We start from the raw sequence: 26,096 nt of genomic DNA, 5'->3' as shown, positions 1-26,096 counted from the left end.
GGTTTTCTGGCAGGACTTGTGACCCCGCAGGGGACCCATGCTAGAGCAGTGTGCTCCCGAAGGACTGCACGCCGTGGAAAGGACCCACGCTGGAGCAGTTTGTGAAGAACTGCAGCCCATGGGAAGGAGTCATGTTGGAGAAGTTCGTGAAGGACTGTTTCCCATGGGAGGGACCCCGTGCTGGAGCAGGGGAAGAGAGCAAGGAGGAAGGAGCAGCAGAGATGACGCGTGATGAACTGACTGCAACTCCCATTCCCCATCCCCCTGTGCTGCTCAGAGGGAGGAGGTAGAGAGTTCAGGAGTGAAGTTGAGCCTGGGAAGAAGGGAGGAGTGGGGGGGAAGGTGTTTTAAGATTTAGTTTTATGTCTCATTATCTTACTCTGATTTGACTGGCAGTAAATTAAATTAATTTCCCCAAGTTGAGTCTGTTTTGCCCATGACGGTAACTGGTGAGTGATCTCTCCCTGTCCTTGTCTTGACCCAGAAGCCTTTTGTTATATTTTCTCTCCTTTGTCCAGCCGAGGAAGGGAGTGATAGAGCAGCCTGGTGGGCACCTGGTGACCAGCCAAGGTCAACCCACCATACCACTTCACTACCACGTGTCATTTTCAGCATTAATACAAGACACAAAAGGAAAAAAGTAGTTATTTGGGGGACTGTAGATGCCTATCACATATGCAAATTTCTGCCGATCACAAAAAGCTTGGGATTAACTATTTTTGACATTCCAGACTTGTCAGAAGGCAGTCTGCGTGCTTATGTTTGTTTGGTACAAGAGCAGCAGTTTACAAGCACATAGAATTTACAATATCTTTACTTTCAAACAAATGAAGTCATTTCTAGAGAATTCTTAAAATAGCTCTTTCATCCCTTGCCAAAGGGCTAAAGATTCCAAAAGAGGAACTCTTTGATTTACAACCTGAATCCAAAGTGGAAAGAACATAGCAAATTGCCTAGTTTGAAGTGATGGTAGCCAAACTGGTCTTGAATTTTGCCACTGATGAATGAATTACTGTTGAAAAAGCAACAAAAAATTTAACCTTTTCTACAGGAATTTGGGAATGAGCTTTCCACAGCAGGTAATACATCACCCTGGGACTCTGACACCTGGAGAAGCTACGTTATAAAGCTTCTGATGTGTCAATTTTTTCAGGGAGCAAACTGTCCGAAACAAGGGGCATGAAGCTGTCACCAATAAATGCTGGTAGATAAAAGCTGTATATTAATTGAAAGAATTCCATTAATTATATTGATACAGAAACCAAACTATTATGTAAGGCTTGAACCATAATTTCAAAGACAATTCTAAAGCTTTAGTCTTAGATTTCAATTCCTAGGAGGTAACTGTCACCTCCAGTTCTCAGGTTCTGTCCAAAAAGGTATCCTGTTACAGGCTTTGTCCATCTCCCCATTACTGCCTTAATTAGAGTTCAATTTTACAGCTGAGGTTTATAACCAAATGGACAGACAGCTCCTTTGATCCCAAATTAGATTTTTGAGGCTAATTTTAGAATTACTAGTGTGATTTGTTCCAGAATTGGAAAGTCCATCAAGAAACTGTGAATGGCTGCTCTCTCAGAACTAGAAGATTATCAGTCTAGAAGCCAAAGCATCAGGTTTGGCTAAGCTATTCTCTGCCTACCCTGCATGAAGCTGAAATAACTACTGAGCCTAGCATAGGTAGGCTCAGTAGACAGTTCAGGTAGGCTCATAGACAGTTCTCTGTCACAGAACTGGCAAAGCAGAAATAATTTATTTGATACAACAATTGGTCTCATTTTTACACGTATCTTCTTTCTATATCATTGCAAGTCAAAGAATAGGACAACTCATTTCTGGCCAGCAGAGGTTTAGAAATTTGAAAGTTTAAAGAAGAAGAATGCACATGCATCTCTTTCATGCATATGATATGTCCAAGTGCATATTCAGCGTGTAGGGTGATCCAAACTACAACACCATTTTAGAATACGTTGCAACAGGGAGGAGGTGTGAGTAGTATTTCTATGCTAGCTTTCAACTAGCTCAAGTGTAATTTCACAATGTTGCAACAGAGAAAGCAGAGAGGAAAATTCCCCCAGTACTATTCTCCCATTCAAACTGCTGAAGATGTGCAGTAACTGCTGACATTAACCTTTTATTAACTCTAAATAACTTGGTATGTAACCATACTTTTTTGTGTATTTCTGCTTATAGATTCTGATCTGCTTAGTACCCATTTTGTAACCTAGCAGTACAACTTTTTAGCTGATTCTCCATGACAATTTGCAGAAAGGAAAACATGTGGGTTGCAATTTTCTTCATTCTGCTAACTCTTCTCTTTTGTGAGGGTTAAAAAAGCTGCAGGAGTCATGACCAACTTCTCTGATGATTAGATGTGCAAGTGTAAGATATGCCACTGTTGAATTAGCCCCTTGGAGCAATGCTGTCTTCAAATACCTTTGATACACATGCTGTACTTGGGTTCTTGGTTGCTGGTGCCGAGAACCTTATGTTAGTATGGCTTTGTGCCCAGATAGAAGGCAGGCTAAACCCATTTCATTCACCCGTATATGTCAGGGGGACTCATGGGAACTGTGCTGACTCCTTTGGTTTCAATTCCTTTCCTCATACCAGTAATGTCCCAGTGGTTCCATAAGCTGCTTCATCACACGTGTTAACACTTCCATGCTAAAATAAGAATCTCTGACCCACGAAGAAAGCCAGACAGAGGGTTTGTAGGCACTGGTGGTTGCCAAAAAGACAGGTTGCAAGAAGGCGGACGCTTGGGAAACCTATTGAAACCAGATGGCTTGTCAAAACATATGCTATATAGGAGCACAGCCTACAGGCACCTTGAGGAAGACAAGCCCATGGCAAATAACGGCATCAAGGAATGACTGAAGTCACACAGGAATCATTGCAACGAAGAGCAAAGCCTAAACTGTAGATTCACCCAAGGAAGTGCAGATGAGATTAAATTTGTTCCAAAGTGCATATTAAAATGAATTCCCCAAACAGGAGATAGAGAGATATGCAACATTTGCATGCCAGCAAATAAATATTTTTCAACTTTCTAAAATCTGGCTCTGTCTGTGTGGAATAAAACTGGTCACATATTATGAGCACAAGCATTTTAACTCATTTTCACAGTAACTGAAGACTTTGCTTTCTATTACAAAATGTTAAATTCAGCTGTTGCCACAGAAGACCTCAGAGAAAACTAAGAACAGAGTACAGCATGAAATATTTAAACAAATCTTGAAAGTTAGACTGATGTCACATATACAGTATATTGGCCATTTCTCTTCCTATCACACCTCAGATTAAATAGTGTGTAAACATGTAAAAATAGTTTGGATGCACTGAATACATAGGGGCATGACTATTCCTCTCATAGAATCATAGAATGGTTTGGGTCGGAAGGGCCTTTCACCAAGTTGCTTCCCACACATATCACTGGAAGTGGTTTCTGTGGTAGGAGATAACTACACAAATAACTATATAGGACAGATATTCCTTTCAGAGGAAGCAACAATGAAGAAACAACACCAAAGAAACAGTGATGGTGGGACCAAAGGACAAGCATGAGCTGGATGAAACTACCTGCAAACAGTAAATTTAAAATAGAAAATTCCCATTTACTTCTGGTGAAGTACACCTTGGCTGGTGCACAAGTTGCAAACAACCAAACAGCGAGCTTGAAGGGAAGGACACAATACCATATTAGATCTACAGGGAAAGAGAACACAAATGTACCAGCGTGACTGAACAGAAACACACCTTGCAGTTACGTTTTATATGGACCCTGGAGGAAGATGACCTGGATAGATGGAATAGAACAGATGTCAAGACCAGCAACCTTTGCTATTTTCCTTCATAAATCCACTATCAACAGCCACCATGCTTCTTTTTAACCGAGCGGTTAGCTTGTCTGTCAGTTGATGCACATCCAATGACCATTTTTATTCCTTGGACTCTGGGAAGCCACAGAAGCTTCAAAACTGCCAAGAACAGGTAAATAACAAGAACAAAATAATAAACTCCAGCAGAAGGCAAAAGAGAAAGGGCACATATATTTCCAGATTTCACATGTGGGGCCAAGGACAAAGTAATTGAGAGGGGGCAATTACCATGCTTTGCTTTTAAGAATCAGAGTCAAATGAATCATTTAGTCTCTACTGCTACTCCTGCTAGTAAGCTACTGGTGCTGCCACTACGGACAAATTCTGTCCAGGTAATAGTGTAACTGTAATGCTGAATTGTTGTGACCTGACCATTTTTAAGAAGCCAAAGCCACTTCAAAAGAACACACTAGGGACCCAGATAATTCTGCTCCTTTACCACTAACATAAAATGCCAAGTAAGTGGGATGTCCTGGGAAATGATCTACTTGTGTTTGTTTTGGAAATTACCAATACTATGCCATCCTTTAACTTCATCCCTTCAAGACTCTCTTTCCTTTTCCTGTATGTTGGTCCTTGCCTTCCTGCCAGAATCATAACTTCAACAGAACACAAACGTTTTTCAAATTTCCCAGTGATAGCAAGGGTAGGTTGCTCTTTGTATATAATACTTAAATGAATTAAACCAACTCAAATGTGTGATCTCTCCAGACAAAGATGAAGGTTACATAGTTTAAGGATGAAATATAGACCATCCTCTACAAAACCACTGTGTTGCAGTTTAATTAAAAGAATTCATTAAAGTCATGCCCCATCCAAGGTAATTAGTATGCATAATTTATGCTTTGCCTAATACACAAGGGCAGTAGCCTGAATAATAAACTCAAGTTAACCTTAAGTGAAAGAGATTGAATGGTCAGATGTTTATTTAGCTCAGGTTTGCTCAAGAGCTAAGGTTAAAGAGGTGAAATTCTGTTATAGTTAATTAATTTCTTAAATTTTCTTCATAAAATGCTGCCTACCCCGTAGGATGAAAGTTTGGTTTTTTTTGGTTTTTTTTTTTTTGTTTTGTTTTGTTTTGGTTTTTTTTTTTTTTTCTTTTCTTAAGGAAGGATACAAGTAAATGTCCCTTGTCCTCTTCAGTTACCGGAACACAGAATCTGTTATGACATATGTGCAGTTTGCAGCAAGGATTTGGCTTGCAGGAAGGTTCCCCTGAAAATTTTCACCAAGTAGCAAATGTAGGAAAAGCCTCCAAAACAATAAGCCTCAAAGGTATAGCTTCACAGTCCAAAGTCAGCAGCTTCCACGGCACCCTGACATATTGTTTTTCCACTACCTACTTCTTCCAGTTCCTGCCTCTTTCTCCAGACTGGTATCTCTTCAGTTGCATGGCCTCACTGCAAACGAGATCAGGAATCTGATGTGACCAAGAAAGAACAAAACAACACAAGACACCTTATTTTGATGCACTACTTTCAGCAGGATTCAGTTCATAGTGTGCCTACATATGCCATCATGCCAGCATTACTGAGGGTGTCCACAAAAGGATCAATAGTCCCTTGAGCTGCTATTACTACTGAAGACTTTACTAACCTTGTTACAATCCATTGAGCATTAAGCAGCTGTAAGCATCTGTTCCACAGAGCAAAGTGAATCAGCTCCTTTATATACAAATTGTTAAACTGGAGCTATACTGCTATGCTCCTTCATGAGTGACACCCCTGCTAAGCCCCAGGGGACCTGCAGTTCAAGTCCTGAACAACACTACAGTGTCCTTGTGACACAGAGTTCTGCTCTCGCATGCATATGTCAAAGCCAGGCCTGTGACTTGTGGATCCTGTGAAAAGACACAGGGATGTCAGGCAGATTTGCGATAATAGGATCTCAGTGTTTGGGGATAGAGATATAATGCTGGCAAGACAGCCAGATGTCTTAGAAAGGATTTGTCATTCTGGCAGAGGAATCGTAAAGTTTTGTGCCAGAAGACAAGGCCCCAAAGTCTTCTGGTAAGAGCAAGAAGACAGGGTTGACCAAAGACCTTTTTAGCTCCAGATCCTCTTTCAGACAGCAGTCAGTTAAGTATACTTAGGAAAAGCTATAGAACACAGGCAGGTAGTTATTGATATGTGGAGTAAGGTGGGATAGCTGCTTCACAGGAACTATGTTCATACCTGCATTGACTTGCAGCACCAGTTCAGCTTTAAGGCACAGGGTGGGAGGCCAAGTGGGTTGGTCAGAGTGGAAAGATCTCATGGAGTGAGAGGAGGTAGAAGTAAAGCTGTAGAGCTCTGCGAGTCCTTCAGTCCAAAGCTCTGAAAAATGTTCTATGTGCCACTTTTTCTTCCTTGAATATTTCCTTCTAACAGCAGGGCAGATGAGTTGGCTGCGGCCTGCCTATTCATCACTGGAAAACATCAGAAATGCTCATCCTTGTCAAAGGCCGGCTGAACCAATGTGCCTGAAATACAAATTTCACTTTGATGGAAAAGAGTTCCCTTACTCAGTAACTCATTAGCTGCTACACAGGTAGATAGTTTCCCCCAACTGTCTTTGTCTTGTCAACACGTTTGCCTTGTTGGCTCTCACACTTCTCCCCAGCCTCTACCCACACTAAGAGGCCTTCATACTTCCAGGCTTCGAAAAAAAAATCTGTGGTTGATTTGGTCATTTCTGCTGTTGCCCGAGTGGGAAAACTCCTTGAAGTGCATGGGGTTTGGATTAGGCCTAATGCAGAACGGTGAAGGAGTGTCTTCCTTCCTTCAAACTTACACCTGTTTTTTGCTGCCTGGTATTATGTTCGTGTTCCAGCAACAGCGCAAAACTAAAGGCATTTGTCTGATGTAACACGTGAAGTCTGCAGCTGGAAGTGAAACCAGGTCTTTGTGCACTGTCCTATCCACATGCTAACTTCTTTTCTAAACAGACAAGCATGAGACTTTGTAGCTCTTAAATATAAAAGATTATGTAATCACCTCCATATGCTTTTTTTATTTTTAGTTGCAAAACTAAGCCATTCTGAAGTATTATCTGCAGCAGTATTTTTGCTCCAAAATGCATGCATGATACTAAATCGAATGTTTGTTTTGTGGTCTGTATCACCAAATAATCTTTATTTGGTTTCCCTTGTATTCATGTGTATTAATGGCCAATAAGCAAACTTCCTTTACACGGTTAACTATTATTTAGGGAACCTACTCCACGGCTTTAAATGACAATCCAAGTGTTGGCTCAAACATCTCCCACTACCACGCTCACAGTAGGAATATGAATTAATAAGAGTCGTCCGGTAGAACTAATTGATGTAGTATGGAAGGCCAGGACTCAATCTTACTGAAAGTGCTGGCAAACGACAGGCTATATTTTGCTCTTAAGGAAATTGAATCTATACTGATTGAAATGAATTCACTAGAGCCAACAAAAATCTGCTTTCCTTTGGATCAGAATACTCCATTCACATGGGAGTCCCTCTAGCTTCTCCCAGTATCACTCAGGTAAGGCTTGGTCCCATAATCACTAAAAAAACAGGCTGCAGAAATCTGTGGCTGTAAAGATTTAGTCAAGACTTCTGGAATATATAGTAATAGAGAAATGCCAGCCAGAAAAGTGCAGCAAATTTTAAAACAAATGTATTATTTGTGCTACATATTTCTGACCTTTTATTCTCTTTTCTGTAAATATTCAGGTAACTCAGACTAAGTAAATTTTAATGAAGTCAAAATGGTGGAGGAAAATAATTTTCAGTCACATGTGCACATGGTTGCATAAATTCACCTGTATGAAGTTTTGCCATCGAAAAAAAGAAACAGGAACACCAGAAGTGTCCAACTTCTAAGACCAATCACAATCACCTGACAAAACTCACATTTCTAATACTAAGTAGTGAACAATGGATACAAACATCTCTTAGAATAATGATAGCACATTTATTTTTCCAAAATGCAAAAATTCTCAAGTGAGTCTGAAGAAGCGTATTTGTGAAAATTTTTCTTGACAAAAAAAATGGTCAGAGGGCGAGCAAATTTTATAATCTAGTTTGCTGCTGTTAAACTGGAGTCCTGCCCAATACATGCAAATACGCAAAGAGATCACTGCTTTACAGAGAGAAATTCATTTCACTAGAGCCAAGGTTCAAACCACAGATGTTCCAATTTCATGAAATACTATTGAAACTAAAGGCATATTTAAATAAATTTTCTCTTACTTCCATATAATAATAGAACACTTGAATTGTATATTACTCAGTAATACCCAAACTCAGAGTATGATCCAAAGTCAATTATTCAGACATTCAGACTTTGGGGAAGCAACTAAATGGTTTAGCCAGCAAAATTATCCAACTGAAGAACAAAAGCAGAGCAATAGGTTTTCTACAGTGAATCAGTATGGATGTCATAATTATACTGTTGAACCTTATTACGAACTGTAAGACATAAAATCATGACAGATTTTATTGATTTTATTATTAAGGTTTTTTTGATTGCTTCTAGCTTTGCAGCCAGATTTCCTCCCGAAAAATCAGAATAGTTCCATTAATTTAGCTGTTTTCGAGCTATCTTTTTGTTGGAACATTTTTCCTGGGGTGCTTAAGCCCTTAAAAGAGCATAAGGCTTCCCTTCAGACCCTGTCACCCCCTCCTACTCACCGCAGCACTGCCATCTAGTTCACTCCCATTACTTTTAATAACGTGGCACGTGTCCAAAGCTTTATCAGTGTCAATTCGCTGGGCAGCTCAGTGTGTCAAAGGGTGCTCAATGTATTAAGCCACATACTTCTCGTTCTTGGAGTCTATTTCAAGTTTAATTAAAAAAAGATGCACAAATAGAAGCAACTATGAATATAGTACTTATCCAACAGATTCCTTCAAGGCAGAGGTGTAATAGCAGACACAGCTTCATTAAACTTACAAAATTACACTTCATCCTCTGATTTGTAGAATTCAAGTACGCTTATTTGAGTGCCTAACATCAAGTGAGTAAACAGACGAGTGAGTATAATGCTTAGAGTGAAACTCCTGTATGTTCTTTCAGTATGTATCTGGAGCGACGCTATTTACAAATCCTGTCTAGAGTGAGTATGCAAGACACTTACATCAATCTTTATCCATTCCAATTACAAACAAAGGTAATATCACTGTCAAGCATACATTTAGCATTAGATGGCACGTATCTGGGCGGACCTGAGAAGCTGCAGAATAAATATTGATATATTAAAACAGAGTCTATTACTCACCTTCTGAATAAACCACTGATTTTAATTTACCTACAATTTTGCAGTAGCATCTTTCCAAAGAGGAAATTAGATTTTTACATATCATAGCAAATCACAAAGCTAAAATGTCAACTTCATATATCAAGCAATTACTTGTACTGTTTATTTTTGGGGAAAATTTTAACACATATTTACTTTGAAAGCCACATGGGTCCCTCCAAAATAAATAGGGGCTATAATTCTTGCCAAAAAAATCCACAGTTCCAGAGATCTACTCATCAATTTCCTGCAGCATTAATGAGGAAAGGCGCTGAGACAGTCATTCATACTGTCTTTATGATAAGACTAACCTACAGGGCAAATCAAGATTAAGGACAAAGGGAAGACAAGTGGATAGAATACAGAACCAGGGTTTTTTAATCCATCGCTTGAAATTTTTGTTTACCATCTCAAATTTAACTACTACACTCAAAGTACACACAAAAATTAAAGATATTCTCCAGACAAGGAACTACGTAAAAGGAGGGGTGGAGTTATTTTTATCTTAAGATTTTTAATCTTGAAACACAGAAATTTATTTGGCTAGAGCTGGGAGGGGGGGCAAGAGGCCACATTACTCACAGTTACTAAGAGCTTTTGAAATTGCTACAAGTTATTCTTATAAGAAGAATAAAGTTCAAGTGAAGACAGACAAGGTCCGAAGGTCACAGTAACCTGGCTCTCTAAGGACATACTTTGCCACTATCAAAGGCATGTAAACTTGCCCAAATCTCAGGAAAGTCCTTCCAGAAATATTTGCATTCATACTCTTAACTACACCAGAATCATATTTCCATCTGAATATTTGGATTTTTTTGGCTTCTGTGCTACTTGGAAAGGAACCAGCAACTTAGCCTACTTTAATGCACATGTCAGTCTTGAGGAGTCTTACATACATAAGAATAAAGTATTAGAAAGGATGTTGTAAGTTCACTCCCAGGTATCTGAGAACACAACTCCTTGCATAAACCATTAGATGCTCAAGGTGGGCATGCTTTAGTAAAATATGCAACCTTGCTGGCCTAAAGGACAGTGCCAAACATAACTCTCTGTCATACACTCGCTTCTTCTCTACTATAAAGAACACACCCATCATCCTGAAATCCAGACATTACTTTTTTAAACCTTGTGACATTTTAATTTTCTTTACACTTCCTCTGTGTGTCTTTGCCAGGCTAAGAGTGTCTCTGTTTCTAAAAGAGATGTATCAGCATTAGAAATGACCAGCTTGCTGGACTTAGGCTATAGACACTGGAGATGGTTCTGCCAGTGCTAACCTTGGCACCAGAAGTTTTGGGGGATCAGTCCAGACGCACTCGGGCTGGCTGTTCATGACTCAGCTAAAGTCCAGAAACAGTACAGCAGTGTTGATGCTGGCCAAGCCAATGAGCCTGCCAAGGGTGTTTATCACTTCCCATCACTGTAAACCTGCCCTTAGCAGCTTACAACTTAGCAAATATACGTAATACTCCTGCAAAAAAAGTTTGGCTTCTGTTAACTAACAGGAGAGGCACACAGTTACATGGAGTTTTCTGTAGCAATAGCAATGATTTTTCATTTCAGTCATGGCACAACCCTTCTTGGACAAGAAAGCAGTCACACCCAGCATTGCATGAAAGGAGGTAATTATATTCTTATCCAAATTCTAAAGAAATTGAAGCAAATAGATATAATTCAAATTGCTCCCAGTGACATAAGCTTTCATGAAGATGTTCAAATAACATCATCCTGTCCTTTTATTCTCGGGCATGTATTTTAACTATTTTCTCTACCTTCTTTTTTTGCTGCTTTCTGCTGCTTTTTCCTCCTCTCTTTCACAGACACCATCTCTGCCTCTCTCACATTCACTACTGCCGCTTCAATGGAAATAATAAGACAGAATTTACCACTAAGCCCCTCTAAATGTGCTACTAAGCCCTTCAAGTCCTAATTGATTTAGGAGGTTGGCCCAGCTGATAATGTTCTCTAATCCCGATGCTATATGTTCGACCTGATGGAACAAAAAAATCTTTGAAGAGATTTGAAATGCTTCAATCAACTCTCAGGTTTCATTTGCTCTAACCCTATCCTTGGTGTATGTGCCTGCATCTCTCTCTGCCGTGCGTTTTCTCACGCAGGAACGGAATGGTACCCAGAGTGGTCTGTAGACCACCGCAGGCTTCTTTACAGTGTTCCTGGGGAGCTGTCTCCTTACGTCTACTCAGCAACATGACTACGCAGCACATTATTTTAACCCTTCTTTCCCTCTGTTTGCCTTACCTAAGCAGGCAGAAATGCTGCAAGTTACGGCTTGGTTTTCTCAAAGAATTTTAAAGTTCAATCTAAAACTCGCTCCTCATTATTTTGGTTGCAGTTTGGTAAGACACCAGCCAGCATCAGGAACTATACAGCAGATTGCCAGCTGATAAGGCTTTTTCTCTGAGAGATGCTCATGCAGCTCCACTGCCAGGTTCTCATTATTCGAAAATATCCAAACCAAAAAATTCTCCCTTCCAGCCCTCTCCTTCTGGCCTAACCAGATGGCTGAAAACAAACAAATAAATAAATAAATCAGTGAGAAAGAAAAACAAAACCCAACCAAACTAAATCCATAATATTTTTTGCTTAGCAAATCACTGATAAAATCTCCTGCAAGGCCAAGGTCAAGTGGGCAAGTCTAGGCATAGATGACATTTGACACCCGCCAGCCTTGAAAGGCCAGGGGTAGGGCAGCTTGTCAGTAATGAACCTCAACTCCAGGACTCCTGCCTGCTTATATGTAGAGGACGTGGAGCAGTGGGTCCCTTCAATACTTTTGTTTCTTTATTTGGGAAAAGGAAGTCCCAAGGGCAAGCCAGAGGGCTGTTTCAGAGCATAGGGGAGACCACAGGCAGTCCAAAAAACCCACTAATGCCTCTTGGGAGAAATATAAATGCTGACATATTGCCTTGCAGAGAGAGTATCAACAGTATTAGCCTGGTTTTTTTCCTTCTGTTAAATGCATACAAGCACAGGGAGGTTGGGAAGTTGTAGGTTGCCACAAAAACACCCAGTATGTCCAGAGTCTGAAATACGACGACAGGGAGCTGACAGACAAAGCATATTGCAAGTTATCAGCCAGACCCATTGCACCATCCACATTCAGTTTGTTTCCTTTTCCTAGCAAAAGACTATTTTATTCTAACTGCTGATACTGAATCTTGCCAGATTCTTGAAACTCGTTCAGAGTAGGCTCTGCTCAATGCTTTCAGTGCTAGAGAGGCTGGATAATACTCCGTATTACTTGCTGACTTCTTATATTCCTGATGATGTAAAACATGAAATTGAGCCCAGTTCAGGTAACCCCAACTGTGCAGAAACTCCATCATTGACTAAACATAAACACAAACCCTCAGATGCCCTGCATACTGAATACATTGTTTAAAAGGAGATAAGCTGGCACACATGTTAAGAAAGAAAAAATAGTTTGTCTTGGGTCTTTTTTATACAAAGACTTTTGCGCCAATAAGCACAACTGAAATCATGTAACTATCAAAAAAAAAAAAATAAATCAGACTGAACCATGTGATCCATAGGAATGTGAATTGGGGAAGCTGCTCCCTATAAAAGCCTGTATTTGGTTCCTTGTATGGAATTTCCACTGATGGAAGGCAAAAAGCCCCAGCTGAGGCTGGACTACACAGCTCTGGGCATGCAAACAACATTCATCAAAACTAAGGAAAATACTCCTGTGAGCTGCTGCAAAAACGGTGAAAGAAAAGCCAGGGCTTCTGGCAAGGCCACTGGCTGAGCAGGAGCTGTGCTATGAACAGCTCTGCACACTAAGCTTCCAGTTTGAAATCTTCGCACGTCCCTGAAACAGCACATCTGATACCAGCAGGATTTACTCAGCCCTCCATCCTTCTCAGGGAGATAAATTCACTTCTGCACAATTTACTGAGTGTCATTCTTTTGGACTAAAAAACCAAGTTTCTTTTCACTCTGAATGAACTTTAAAGATCTGGCACATCTCAGACACAAGGACTTGTCCAAGTGTCTTGGCTAAAATCTCTTCCCTTTCCACTACTGCAGTATTGCACATGCCAACTAGATCCTGCCTTCCAGTTCAGTGTAAGACAGTGTATCAGTGGGCTGTACACACACAGGCTGAAAAACACGCCTGGAATCCTTCCAGAAGACAAGAGATCTGTATATGTTACTATCCTTACACAGTTCAGTTCATGGCACTCCTGTCAGATCCAGGGCTAAACACTCTCCTCTGATCCAGGGATGCCAAAGCTGAAGCACTGGACTCTGGCCACAGTCTGTTCTGGACCACAATGAATTGAAACCGAGGAGTGTCACATGGCTCATGACAACCCGTTATTCTCATCAGGACTCGATAACAATCCAGATCTTTCAGAGCTTCCAAACACACACAAAATTGCGAAAGCAGCAAGCAAGTATTTTTATGTTTGACGGTTTGCTCTGTTCAACAATCAGGTGCCACCAAGCCCTACAGCAACTCCTTTGGCATCCTTTCTCAGCGATTCCACCATGAAGCTCTGGGAACGTTTCTGAGATGTGCCATTGTGGAGTGCCTCTAGATCTGTGAATAACTATTCAGAGCCATTCTTCTGGCTTTGCCGTGACTTTTGGGTGCCTTTCAAGAAAAACAAAAGACTTTCTCTAAAGCAAAATAAATCTGCTCTTTCACTACAAATAACTGTACTTTGCATGGAAGCAGAACAAAACTACAAAACAGAGACAGAAAAATCCATGGGTTTGATACTTGCAAGATTTTAACTGTATTTGCAATGAAAAGCTAGGTTTCTGAGGCCGACTTTGACATGATTATACCAAGAAAGGCTCAGGATTGTACTTGATACTTGCTGAAGTGGGAAGCAGGTCTCTTCAGAGCGAGCTGCCGGCAAAGTAGGCCATTCCCTGGCACAGCAGACAGCCAGGGCTATCCCTAAGGCAGCCCACTCTGGCCATGCAAAAGCCACGAGAAGCCAGGCTTTCTGCTGTGACAGAGGAAAGAGGCCACAGGAGGCAGCAGTCCCTGCCAGCAATGGCAGCTTCCTCGGCCTTCTCCGCAGCTCACCTCAAGCGCTCTGTGCCAGCAGCACCTTTCTCCCTTCCTGTAGCAAAGGCAACCTAACCCCAGCCACGTCACGTCCTCTCTTCCTCTTTGGGATGACAGCCTTGCACTAGTCCCAGGGACAAAAGTTACAAGACGAAAAGGACAAAGGAGAAGAACATTTGAGCCTTATAACCTCTGACCAGTTTCTGGCAGGTGGGTGTCAGAAGCTGGCTGTAGTTTTCTCTCTGGCCAAAGTGCTCAAAGATTAGGTGCATATCGAAGCTGAATTTCGTTTTAGCCTGGGTGGTGGCTGCTTGGAATCAGAACTGCAGCACTTCGGTGAAACATCTTCACACCAATCGTTAATGGGCTTCAGCTCCAGGAGCAAAGCCGTACCAGCTTTTGCATTTAAGCCACTTGGACAGAAACAGTTAAGATAGAAACATTTAAACAGTTTTGAGAAGGAAGCCATCTATCCCATACAGGAATGAGGAGAAAAATCCGTTAGACACACTGAATAAAAAAACCCCCTTCCTGTAAACGTGCCTGTCCAGCCTACTAGTACAGTCACAGAAGTTACCAGCTCCTGCGGGAAAACAAAGAGCTGTACAGCTTTAACTAGCCCCAGTACTTTGCAAGAAGGTAGCAACTTCCCTTTGGGCGGCTGTGAAAAGGCCTTGTCTGCCTGATTTACACAGGTATGGCGTGAATGGCTCAGAGGCTGAGGCCTGCTCAGCCAAACACCCATGTGTGCATGAAATTAGAATGTCAACATTTGATTCATGCTGCCAGGCTGTGACTGTGAAACAAATTATGTCAGTGGGTGGCAATTGCAATATTAGTCTAAGCAGATAACATTTAGCTAAAAGGAGGGGCTCAGTTCACATTCTTCTCCCTACCATTTTAATATGTCAACATCATTAGACTTAGAAGGCCTGGAATTTTGTCAGAACGGAAAAAAATACGGAGGCAGACAAAGATATTATGGGTTGAGAGAGGGTTTACGATAAAGCACAAGGCAGCACAATCCAGATAAAGGTTCAGAAATTTCACTACTGCTCCTTACCACATACCTTCACTACACACAGTTCAGAGTCCTTATGTTTGGTCACACACAGCCCCCCACCCTATTTAATGATTTTAAAAAACAGTGACTGAACATGGTGGAATGGAAGTGATAAACAGCATCACCTACAGTATGTTAAAAACTGCCTCTTCGGGGAAGCAGTGCCATTTACTAATTAATTTTTTATAAAGAAAGCCTTGGAAATGTTTGGCTTGAGCTATCAAACTTTTAAACACATGAAAATAAGGATCTAAATCTGGCTTCTTTTCAATTAAAAAGAAATACAAATTAGTTTTTTAGAAGACTGAAAGAAAAACAAGTTCTTCTAAGTTGCTCCTAGCATTTTCAAGTGCATTCCCATGAGATCAACAGTTTTTGAGATGAGAAGTCAATATTTTGTAGTAAATTAGATTTTAGAAAAAAACCCATATTTTAAACCAATACAGGATACCTAAGAGTAACTGGTTTTATTACAGAATTAATAAAGATATACACAAAACTCACCATGCTGTAAAAATGGAAAGCTAACCTAAGAAACAATAATGGTTATTTTCTTATGGCTTTCTCAATTAATTCTCAACAAGCCCCTATGTATCAGAAGACAATTTTACCAGAGAATCCATCATAATTCCAGCTCCATTTTATTTTCTCACTTGTTTTACCTAGCAAAATGGGAAAACATCAATTTAAAGTTTTATTCCACAGCAAACACCCATGTTGTTAAAGTTAATGCTGTGAAAAATCCAACTTGTAACAGTGAAATGTTTATAGAATCGGCCATTCATTTAGTTGTAGAACTAGGCAACAGCTATCAGCTTCCTAGTTATTGTTAAAAAAAAGACAGATTTTTTAGGTGATTCTGCCAAAAATTAATTTATCAACTTTATCTTCCAGCATATAAAAACTAGCTTTATCTGAAAGCCATTAGGAGGGACTTGGCTTGTAGCCCCCTCCTCTGCCCGTCACCCTATGCTACATATTCCAGAGCAGTCACATACCTCTATGTGTGCCTCCATCCCCGTTCAGTGGGCTGACCCACACCAGGTTCAGTGCTGCTCTCGCTGAAGGTAATGAGAATTTCATCACTGGGTCAAATTCTCACTGCCTTCCTCACTTGAGAAATTTCATTGAAGTTAATGGGCCAAATTAATCACTGGCATAACTCCATTGACTTCCCTAAGGATCAATTTGATTCAAAAGGACTATTCTCTTCAGTAGACTAGGACTGGATGCACGGACTTCAATGGGAGCAAGATGGGGAACATAATGAGAAATCCAGATCATTTATTCTTCAGACTTTGCAAAGATTGATTTAAATTGACTTCAGAAAACACACATTGTAGTGAGACATGCACATGTGTGTGGCCCAGCTCTCATTTCACAAGCTCAAAATTCTTAAACTGTGTTGCCAGCGCAGCTACTATGTGGTACACCAGTAATTTCTAAAGCCCTGTTAAAGTTCTTATCATGCTTCTCCAGCAAACCATCTTTTAAAAAAATGTTTACGTGAAGGGACTATAAAGATTCAGACTAGAATATTTTGCTACTTGGAAAAAACCAGACAGAAAATGCAGATATAACTGGCTCCCTTAATACTTATTAAATAAAACTTATTTTACTTAATGCGACAGATGCTACAGTATGACCTGTACAAATAATAACAAAAAATGGAAAAACTTCACAGTACCAGATTGCAATTTTCCTGCCATTTCACCTACTTCAGGGTACGTGTTTATGGAATCTTTTCAAAGTGGAGGGTTTTTCATCCCAATCTTTCAAAATTGTCCAAACTGGCAAAAAAGCTTCAAAATTGCTTACTCTTTCTTTTTCTCTACGATATAAACTATTAAACTATTCTATTGAGTTTCCAAAGCCCTCAGAAAATAAATGTTTGCATTAAAAGTTACATCTTTGTCAACAAACAAACAAAACAATGGAAGTGTCTTTCTTCAGTTTAGCACACCACACCACACGACATCCCCCGCCTCCCCCCCAGTAATTAGTAAGGATAAAATAAGCACAACAAAAGTGGAAAAAACCCACCCCCAAACCCCAAACCTAGGGAGTTTAAAATAATTTTTGTCTCTTTAGACTACCTTATGGTGAGGGAAAATGTCTGGGGAGAACACTGTAGCCCATTTTAAAAGTTCAGCTATTCACTCTGTATAGAAAAATAAGTGTAAACCATCAAACTTCTCCAAAGGTAATTTGGTAACAGTGCTTACAAAGAGGAAAGCAGAAAAGACAGCACTAAGACTGCAGGAAAGATTCTTTCTTTATGGTGTACTGACAGCCTTGTAACTTCTCCATTATGATGGGAACCACAGCATAAAGATTGCATTATCATCTGTGGTTAACTGTCAAATGCATTTTAATGCTTTATTTGGGAGAGCTAAGTTAAAGACAAAACAATCCTCCTCTTCTTAATCTATCCATCTCTGAGAACGTAAATACAGCTCATACTTGTGTGTCAGAATGTGGGGAGTTAACTGTATTCTTTCAGCTTCATGTAAATTCCTGAAGATCAGAGAGCTGAGTAAACAATATTTTGATGTAAACAGATTATCAACATGAGAGGAATGACCGTCTGGTCACCCGTGGGGGTTTATTCACTTAACACTTCCACCCCATAAAGACAATTGTGTGCAATCAATGCATATAGGGCCTTTCACTGGGTTGCTAAGTGATAGGTAGTGTCAACAGAAAAATGCGTGATGTACAGAAGGGCTGCTGAACAGCCAAGAGAAAAAAACACACATGGATGATATTTTAAACTTAATTCAGTGCGTTATGAAGATTGTGACAGGCACAGTGGCTGACCAGAAAGCACTTCAAAAATTTGACTTTATAAAGTTGGATCTCCCATGTGTGTAAAGAGTTTAATTTGGTAACAAGTGAATCACAGTGCAGAACAGTAGCTGGTTCAAATAGGAAAAGCCAACCCAGCAGGGAAGCACTGAATATTCATTCTCTGGAAGGCACAGCAGTCATTTTACAATCCAGGCTTCAGTATATGAGCAGATCGTTTGTCTAAGATTGTATATGCATTCTCTCATTTTCCTCATCTCTGGAAACTATTTTAGTAAAAGCCCAGAAGCTGTTTTCAACAGTTTCTTCAGAATTTCTAAAGAAAGGAAAGAAAGTTGAATGGCATCACATTGCCCCATACAACCATGAAAACCTGTTTTGTGGGACATTCTTGAAACCAACCCAGAAAGAAACCCTTAAGAGGTTTTGTATTTATTTACCCATTCTCTCCCCACCACCCACTTGATAGGTTTTATATTCAAATGCAAAATATAGCTGCCTTTGTTCTAAGGATTCAATCTGATTTTGGTTTGATTTACAGAACAAATCCTGAGAAATCCAATCTTTTGCCAAATTTTATTTTCTAATAGCTACACACAGTACACAGAAAACTTCCAATCCTCCAAGCTTTTCTAAATCACTTGTGATGATAGTTCAGCTTGCTGTCACGTTCAAAGGTGTCTGAGAGACCAAAAAGCTTTGACCAAATACGTTGCTTGCTGGATCACTAATGCTATTTTCTACTGAATGTATTTCTCAAACTTGCAAAATGTTTTTCTTACAAGATGTTAGTGAGCTCTGTGTTCCCCAGGCTGCTCCTGACAATACGTGGGCAACATGAGGCTCTGTGGTGACAAAAGTGATTTTGAGTACATTAACCATAACTCAGCCATATGTATCAGACAGGCCTACCTAAGCTTGTAAATTCCTGAGCTTTCAAAAAGCTAATTATTATTAATTTATAGAGGTTTTTTTCTTCAAAGGGATTTATATCTAACATCTTTTGGGAAAATTTTACATGACCATGAAAACTATTGAGAGAACCTTCTTCAGAAACGCTGCCTAGGTTCAGGTTCATGAAGATTGTAACCAGAGTTTCTGAGCTACAGGTAACTAAATGGTGACCTGTTCAGGACACTCAACTTCCCAAATGTATTTGTATACTTCAGGCCAGGACACACAAAGCAATACTAACTATAAATATGCACAAAGTTCCTCCTAACGCAACGGCGTAAGTTGAATTCACACAGAAATACTGAATGTGCTATTGCTAATAATTATGTTGTTCCTATTTGGGTATGGCATATTTATTCTATGAAAAGACAGAAGTTGGAGACTGTCTCTGCCCTGAAGAGTTTGCAAGGTAGTTAGGCAAGCCAAGTGACAAAAGGATGTCTCAAGGAGGATCAGGACTTGACTCAGCATTCTTTAAAAGAAAATACAGAGGAGTCCTTCCACTGGAAGGCAGGAAAGTACTGAGAAGAATGGAATCAACCTGTTCAAGAAAAGAAGGATAATTAAGTTTAGGATCATTTCAGTAAACCAGCTCCTAAACCAGTCAGGTTGCTGGATTTCTCAATTGAAAATATAACCAGTCAATAAAGAGAAGTTTGGAACTCCATCTTTGGAATCATACCTGGGTACGTGACAGTTTTGAGGACAGTAAAAATGAAGTTCCTTAAGCAATCAGCTTGTAGCTGAATTTGAATTAATAGGCTGGATCTGACTCTTAATAAAAGTAACTCATAGAACATTATTTCTTTTAATACTAAGATATGATTATTAACCTCAAAATAATCCAATAATTTATCAGTAATAATAAAACTCAACCCCTGAGTCAGGAACTGTGTTTTATTTTAATCTTTGAAGAATTATCAGATTGCCTGTAAAATACGTACAAAAAGATTTGTCTTCCACATAGGGAACTCCCATTCTGGTCAGAAAAGCTCTATACAAAAGCTAAAGTTAGAATATCTGCTTTATATACTGGAAAAAAAATAACCTCCAACCAATCAATCCATCCCTCCTCTCCTCCCATATGCTGTGTTATTTTTTTTTGGTAACAATAATTTCAAAGAATTAGCAGGGAAAAAGAGGAAAAGGCACAACCCACAAGTATAGCAAAGCCTTCATGTCATTCACAGCAGTCACCTCAGCGTAGCAAACAGAGCACTGCTCCAAAGAAAGAGTGAAGTAAATGGGACTGAGCGCAGATTCTGCTGATAAGCTGCACCCAGTCTATGGAAAAATTTCACAGGCTGGCAGCAAAGTCAAGTCTTTTAAGGGACTGGCAAATTCTTTTACTACCTGGAGTTGTGTAAGTTGTGCAAAACACCAGTCTGGATTTTGCTGGTTCCAGGCCCCTTGTGCTGTCTGACATGGAGGCAACATAGGATCCTACCTCTTTATGCCAATTCTTCAACAATAACAAGTCATAAATCAGAGCTGCTGGAAGAGGTGGCTCTGGATTACATCAGGGCCAGAATAATTTGGGAATAAATTAGCTATATCTTTAGCTCAGACAATGGTGAGATAAAATAGTTTTCCTTGATTGACAATAGTACTCTGCAATATTAGGAAAAAAGTGTCTTTCTGTGTTTACTTATCACTGTCACATGACACATTTCAAGCTTTGAGAAGTCTGTGTCTACGAGTTGCTTCACCAGACAACTCTTTCAGTCTTGGACCTCGGTATTTAAAGATACACACACACAATCTACTTCATAACAGTTTATAATGCATGGAGTTGCAAGCTCTGTTCCAGCCTGATTCCTGCATCCCCATAAATTTTGACTCTAGTTTTCACACATTACCATCTTTCTAGATGCTGTGTTAGAAAGCAACTCAATCAACAGGAGGAAAGGATTCATTCTGCACTAAGCTCTGAAACATAGTGCAGAGAAGGCAGGTTATTCACAGAGGAACGCTCAGAAGGGTAGGACTCTTGTAACATGTTCTCTGAACTCCAAGGACATAGGGATTTGTCTGCCATCAGTGAGAAGAGGACGTTATACCATGGAGATGCCATGTGAAACCAAAAATTGTATTTCTGGCGTTTTGCATTAAAGTTCCCAACATTGAATAAGCATTACTTAGTTAAAAATACTTTTTTCTAAGCAAAATATTTCATTCTTTAAAACAACATCAGAACATGCTCAAACATTATTTTCCTCTGGTATATTTTTCCTGTTTTGTGACTGTAAAGGAAGATGAAACAGAGAAAAAAAAACGAACAGGAAAGAAGTCTGAAATGGACATTTATTTCTTTTAAAAACTTTTGGAAAAAATGGACACCAGTGGAATATCATTCACTAAAATTATTCCTCAGTTTTTCATCAGTTTTAATCACTGTCTGAATGCCGTACCTGCTTTTAACTTTCACAAAAGCAAACTTGGTTCATTCTAGCAGTACACGAGCTAATGTGTTTAATGCTAAAGTAGACTCAGCTGTTCTTGGACAAGGCATGTTCAACTTTTAAGTTTGAAAAGAAGCAGATGATCCTGACAGCAACCCTAACGCACGTGAGCCATCAGTTTAATCTGCCTTTCCTTAGCTGAGAAGTGATCTCCTAAAAGTATGTTTTGGTTTATGTTATACAGCAAATTAAGGACTTGATTCTGCCTTTATTAGCAGATGTTTTGCTTTTGGCTAAAACACAACTAAAATGGGTCCAAAGTTACAAATTTCTTTGGTCTCTTATCCCTTGAGTCAGCATGTTGCTACTTCGAAGACCTAAGTGTAGGTAATTGCACAGTCAAGTAGCAATCCATACAGGCTTTGCTGAAGTGCGAGATTGCACTGTGTTATCCAAGTTAATCTCACCAACACCAACTGTAGTCTGAACTGCCCCCCCCGCCAGTCAGAACATGAGAAAAGAGGCTCATTCCAAGCAGCTTGCTCTTTCTAACACAGAACATCTCTGATACAGCCTCAGGATCCCCAAAACTCAAAGAGCAGAGGTTGTGAGTCTCAAAGGGCTTGTTTACCTGGAAAGGTCTGTCAAGAAAGGCTGGCTGCTGCTGCGGCTGTCGCAGCGACTCTGCCCCTGCATTGTCGCATACTCAAGGGCTCACCAGCACCTGGACTGTTGCTCTTTTCACGTTGGTTTTTAAGCAGACTTGGACAAGGCTGCAGATTGCTCACAGAGCAGGGAATGGTTCTCAGCACCACTGCAGTTAAGGAGTTCTGGTTTAGTAGGCAAGATTAAACCTTGTAACTCCTCCACCCATCCCTCTCCATCCTCTTAACATACAAACCAAAAGGCTTACTTGCAGCTATGAGGAGCGTCTCCCCAGCCCACACAGAAGGATGTGAACTTTGGCACCCTAGTTGCTTGGAGGAAATTTCCTAGAAGAGAATGGGGGTTTTGATCTATTTCCATTTAACAGGAATTCAGCCATAAAATGCTCATTTTACATTAAAGCACTGATGCAATTAAGTTCAGACTAGCTGAAATACCAGGCCAAACTTGGCAACATTGCTAGACAAGAGATGAGACTTAAGCTTGACATATATTAACAGGCTTGAAAAGCTGGAGTAGAAATCTTGGACACTGTAACTGTTTTTCGGACTGACTGCAGCTGGTTAATACGGGAAACTAAGAAGTAAGGGCTTGAGTGGAGGCGTCTCGGGGGAACGCTTGGCCAGCACTAGATTACAGCAACTAGTCTTGGGGAAATCTATCCTCAAAACATTCTCAACCCCCCCCCGTCATCGGAAACAAAGGAAATGTTTGCTACTAATTTCTGAGTGTATGGACAGATGAAAGGACTGTACAAGTGTGTTTCAACAATACTGAAAAGCTTTTCCATATAAAGTAGCCAATTTACTGTTATGGTTACACTTAAGTCAATTAAAATGTTTTATTTGCAAGGATTTGAATCTCTTACCTTCATTAACATTTAGCAGTAAATGGGAGAAAAAAGGTAAATAAAATATTATCTGGCTTTTTAAAGGTCATTCCAGCTTGATCATTATAAAAAGCTAGCAAGGAATACAGAATATGCCCCTTTGTGTGGATTTAATTCAACTAGCCAGTGCGGAACAGTATCGGTAGAAGACAACAAACAAAAAGTCAGTGGCTAGAGAGTCTATAATGCTGGTGTTTAATACATGCTTAATTACAGCCACCCTTTGTTCATCCGACTCGCAATAATTTTCCTTTTTCCTTAAACCTCCCATCATAAATCACCCTCATCACAGAGCATTTAACTGATGCACCTATTCTTAGCACCTGCTTTTAAACAACCCTAGGCTAGCAATCCAAACTGATGAAATTACATACCTAATACTTTGCATGCCTTTACCAAAGGAATAGTCAGCCAGGTTCTGAAATCTGGGTCCTACCTAGGCTGGAGGGTGCTTAGGAGGGCAATCCCTCCATTGTAATTAGGCAGTTATTGCAGTGCCTTACTTCAAGAGCTTTCATATTTCTGTTTATTAGAAAGAATAACATGGTCCTCAAAATTCATTGTCACAAACTTTTTCTTAAATGAAGATTTTTATTATTTGTAAATAGATATAAAACTAATGATGCAGGAAGACCCTGTGTTTTTAATCTATTAAAAAATTAGACTAGAAAAATAAGAAATATTTGTGCTCCTGTGGGCAAACATGTATTCAAACACACAGTTTACATTAAGCTTGCTTCTTTCCCTTTCCGTTTTACTACACCCCTGACTGCTGATACTAAAAGGAAAACAGAAATTCCCCCCAAACCACAGAATTACCATAGCAAAATGCTACTCAGTAGAATATGTGGTGTTATTTTCCATCATATCATTGTCCTTGGTAAACAAAGGATGTATCTTCAATACAAAACTACAAATAAAAGCCCACAACAAACCAGTTCTTGTCTAACATAAGGGTTCAAATGCAGCGTAGCTAGAAAGTTCAAATGCTGCAAATATCCATTCTGAAAGTACACTGAAAACTAATCCCCCTACCCCCAGGGCCAGAGAAAATATTACCTTAAGAACCTTAAACTCCAGTATCTGAGAGACTTTCATGAGGAGTTGACACAATCAGTCAAGAATCCTACAAGCAACTTAACATCCCAAATTGCATCACAGAAACCAAGGAACGCAAGTTGCAATGAAATCCCCAGAGATCCAAGAAAGGTGCAGACCAACTGAATTTACACATGGGTATATACTGAACTTTTAATGAACATTTAGCTAAGGACACATTGCTCTGTCTAAATTAAATTTGCATAACCACCAAATTTTGAACAGGATTTCCTTAATTTTCAAGGAAACTAAAACTCCCAGCAAATGTTAAATGCTTTAGGTTTTTGCAGTGGATACTTCATATTGTTTCATTGGCCAGCTGTCTATTGTTCATATGCAAGAAAATGTATGGAATGCTATAATAATGAATATGTTAGAAGAATATTTTGATATTCTTTCTTTATTTCTTCTCCTTGGTTATCTTTTCTTCACCCAGGTGTTACGACCTTTGTATATTTTAGAAGGGAAAGAAAACAGCGATGTGCAGGAAGTATGTGTCATCTCACATTCCTCCGAATTCACCTTCCCCTGCTCTCTTCCACCAGAATACCCATGTGGGACATTAACACTTTGACTTCTGTATTTGTAGCATAATGTAGATTATCTATCTATGGATAGTCATCTACGTTGATAGCAACGTATTTCAATGCCTTCTGTGTAAAATCCACAGTGTCATACCACACACTAGAAGAATCTGGCAATAGTTTTCACTGAACGTTACTTTTTATTTTTAAATTATTAGCAAAAATATTATTTCAGTAGCTCAATAACATTTCATAAAGTTATGTCAAGCTTAGAAAATGGTACGCCTAGAGAATTCAGGATTAAAATTCAATTTTTTTTTAACAGAAAAGATCCTTTTTTTTAAGCATGGAGCCTTTTGGTTTTCTTTCCTTGATATGAAAACTTTTAATTTCAAATTTTTCACAACTGTATTCTAGAAGAATTAAAAAATAATCAAGGAATTTGAAAAATAAAATATTGTTTTTACTCAAAACTTTTTTTCCTGAACTTCAGAACTCTAAGTGAACAAATCAAAAATAATAATCAGTAACGTGTCCAGCAAACACTAAGAACTTAGTTTTTGGAACATCCTTGTGAGGCTGAGGGTAATTAAATGCTTACTCTTATTTCCACAGGAGTTGTGGTTGCGAGAAGCCAATAATTCAAAAGCAGGATTAACAGACACGGATTTAAGAATATAACCTGAATCTCAGAAATCGAGCTTGAAGCCTTCCAGTTAAAACTTTCCTCTCTCTAAGCTACCGGACAGCACATATTGCATTATTACAATAAATCTACACAGTATCATATATTTATATACAGCAAAATATACAACAAAATATAATTAAATTTTAGTGTATTATTTTAAGTAAGCCCATCAGCGATCAAAGCTGCAACGGTATCAGACCAACTTTGTGAAAGCAGAGCAATGCCTAAGCTACCACATGCAAAATGGGTCAGCAAGAGTGCTCCCCTCAGGGAACGGAGAGAGGGCAGCTCCTGCAGATGGGGACGGGCACCTGCCGAAAGAGCCGATCAACACGCAGAAGAGCTGCGACCAAACGCCAGACTAGATGCATAGAATTTGGCTCAACGTAATTAGATTGCTTTAATAAAGCAAGAGCTGACCTGAACGTTTCAGTCAAGCTGAAGGTCACTTGTTAGAAGCAAGCAAGAACGGATTCAGAAGTAACACAAAATGATACTGCCGAGGTAAAAAATAAAATAGGTTATTAGTTATCACGACTGAGATAAAGATTTCATCTAGTTCTACAATGATTGCCCCTACCACGGCACACACTGAAATGAAATGTGACTTTGAGGGCAAACGAGGCAGGAAAGCTCTTGGCTAGTTCCAAAGAAAGCCATTTTTAAACTGTATTTCACAAGCAGCTGGCTAGAAAATGTTTATCCAAGAGTACTGGAAGAACTGCCTTGGGCAAGGTTGAACGTTAGCTTGAGCCCACTTTCTTGGCTGGGTGGGGAGCACAAATAAAATATTTTTTCCTTTCTGCTGCTACTTATGTAATGTAAA

The sequence above is a fragment of the Accipiter gentilis genome, chromosome 10, assembly GCF_929443795.1.
Source record: "Accipiter gentilis chromosome 10, bAccGen1.1, whole genome shotgun sequence".
NCBI lineage: Eukaryota > Metazoa > Chordata > Aves > Accipitriformes > Accipitridae > Astur > Astur gentilis.
Note: the sequence above shows the minus strand (reverse complement) of the source record.